We start from the raw sequence: 3,084 nt of genomic DNA, 5'->3' as shown, positions 1-3,084 counted from the left end.
GCATGAGATTTGTCAGGATTGTCAGGAAAGACATGTTCCAAGTGTTTGACCAACTTGTGATTTTTTTCAAAGTCTGAAGAGAGGGAAGAGTCCACAGTCTTCCTGTCTGAAGGATGTGTGATGTCATGACAGAGGATGGAGTCATCAGCAAATAGATAAAGGCGATTTTCCAGGGTCAGAGGATTGATGATGAAGATTAGGAATAGGACTGGGCCCAGAATGCTGCCTTGGGGTACTCCAGCCTTGAAAGGGAGAGGAGATGAAAATCAATGAACAACTCCACAGACATCCCCATCTCCGCTAACCACAGACCTGCACACAGCTAAGTTCTGATGCTTCACTATGGTGTGTGTACAAAATGCTTATGCAGTCGTACCTTATGTGTTTTATTGCCCTCATTGGTGTGGTTTTATTACCAGGGATGTCCAGCGGAAGTCCAACACCTTGTGATGGATTGGCGACCTGTCCGGCATTGCTTCTTACCCCAGAAATTTTTTCGTGTGAACACCCCAGTGCTCGGTCCAGAGTAAAATCCTCAAGTACCACCAACACCGGTTCGCTAATCGTGCAGACTTTACATTTTAATAACTTATTTCTCAGCTTCTCTGACATAACACCGATGGAACCTTCTAGTCTGAGTTCAATTCCCAACGTGATTGTACTTTATGAAGTGGGTGATTTGCAGGAAGGGCGCCGTATCGCAAAGCGCAACATCGCCCGCATGGACATCAAGCTGATAGGGTCCCTTAGGAAGACTCCTCTGTGTCTTGTGAGGAAGTGTCGGCGAGTTTATGCCCTAAATAGGCTCGGAGAGGTGATGGACACCACCATCGTGGAATTGCCAACATCGCACCCCACCGGGAAAGTCCATTGCGGACAGATGATGATGAACACTCATCTTAAAATTTTGATTTGGATTGTGATCTGCAAACTAATCTGAAAAACACAATTGGCATGTCTGAGGAAGGACTCAAAAATGGTATTCATGATGAAATGGATATTACTTACCAAACCAAACATGCTTTTCCTGAGTCGCAAAAGGTTAATATAATCTGGTAGTTATGATGATTATTTTTTACCAGGAACTCATGAGGGCGTATTTTTGGCGGTAATATGGTTGCGTGGTCTCAGCGCGTGTGAAAGTGTCAAACTTTAACCACAAAATTGCAAGGAACGCCAAAAACGACTCGGTTCCCAGCACACCTCCGCATCTTGCGGTTAATGCAAATACCGGTCACAATCATCGCCCTGGAATGTCACCGTCAATCCATCAATGGGTACCAAACAGGCATGTCTCGGTTACTGGGTATAGTCAACCTCGACATTCATGGTGTTTTCTTTCCAAGCCAAAAGATACAAGGTGATCCAGAAGTACCTTATAAAATCCATAAAATGTTGTTTAAAATTATATTTCTAATGTTCCGCCTTTCATTGATTTTCTTTTCCATATGAAAATGGCCGGTCCACAAAGAGGAGCAAAGAGGAGCTTTCTCTTCTCCGATTTACTGGCTAAAACTGGCTGACAGATGGAGTGGATCTCACCGGTTGACGATCAATAAGTGACATCAAGTTGATTAACTAAACATGAAAATGCACCGAATGTGCATCACTAATACTCCCAACAATTTGTGACTTTCCTACATGTTTTCAATAGCCCTTCATTTCATCCCCCTCACGATGTCTATCTTCATTTGATCATGAGATCAGTTATGATCAGTGATCATGAGAAGTCCGGTATCCAGAGAATGCCAGCACAAGACTAATAATTATGCTTCCAGTCTGAACCCGTCATGCGTCCTACGCCACCCACCGTGCATCCCGCACCACCCGCAGTATGTCCGTGCATCTCCCCCAGCCTCCGCCATGTGACACGGAACAGGATTGATAAATGGAACACGTCTTACTTCCCAGAAAATCTCACCGTGTCACTACTCACCTACTACCAGTAGTCAGTACAGTGAACAGTACAGTCAGAGTAGTACAGTGAAAATGTCATCTACTACCAGTAGAATAGTAGCTATCACTCGGAAATCATTGTCAAATGAACCCACCTATCCATTTTGTTGGTCATTCATTGGAACCTCTCTTCTCTTTTGCCTCTTGAAGTCTCTCTCAGTTCAGGTTCAGTCTCTTGAACCATTAGGCATCACCATCAACCATGACCTTTAATGGGCCACCAATGTAGCAAAGCTAGCCTTCAAAACCAGCCGCAGATCCTTCGTCGACCCAAGTCTTTCCTTAGAAAATCAGTTATGCACGGTCTTCAAGGCCTTTGTCGGTAACTTAATGGAGGACTGCTCTCTGCTATGAGCTGGCACCCCAGCACCACATCTGTCTCTCCTCAATTCTGTGGAATCCAAAGCTCTCAAAATTATTAGAATCTCCCATGATGAGGCCGAAGCGCAGGATCTGCTTGTCTCACACCATAGGCAGGTCGGTGGTTTCTCTGTTTTCTATTGCCTGTTTTCCGATGTTACTTCCTCTCCTCTCTCAGTCCTTTGATTCTACCTATCTACTCCAATATGCACCTATTCTTCCAGAAACTGTCCTCCTGGTTTGGCTTCCAAAATCCAGGCTGTCTGCACACCCTAACTCTTTTATTCCTCGAATCTCCCGTCTATGGAACGGCCTTCCATAGGCTGTTCTGTCTCACTCTTACCCCAGGACTCAACAAGCAGTGCACCGGTATCCCCCATCATCTCCAAATCTGACATGATCTTTATTACCCCCATTAACCTTTTCTAACCCAACCATCTTACGTGCTAGTTTCAGTGTTTCCTCCCCTTCTTACTCTCCTTTTATCCTTTTCGTTAATTCCCTTGATGTTTATTGAACTGTCAGTTCTACCGTGCTCTTCCATGAGACTCTTTCTTGCAAAGAAAGAAAAAAATTAACTAGAAAGCATCTGGAAATGCTTTTGAATGACCACGTGATTGACAATGCCACTCGTTAAGCCAACGGACGCACGCACGCACGCACGCACCGTGTTTCATGCTGCTTGCGATCTCTGTTTTCCGAGCTAACCCGGTGTCCCTGGTGATGTAACAGGAGAATGTGGATGTATATGTTTGCGACGCGACGCCA

Source organism: Myxine glutinosa, unplaced genomic scaffold (genome assembly GCF_964187855.1).
Source record: "Myxine glutinosa unplaced genomic scaffold, kmMyxGlut1.1 SCAFFOLD_385, whole genome shotgun sequence".
Lineage (NCBI taxonomy): Eukaryota > Metazoa > Chordata > Myxini > Myxiniformes > Myxinidae > Myxine > Myxine glutinosa.
Note: the sequence above shows the minus strand (reverse complement) of the source record.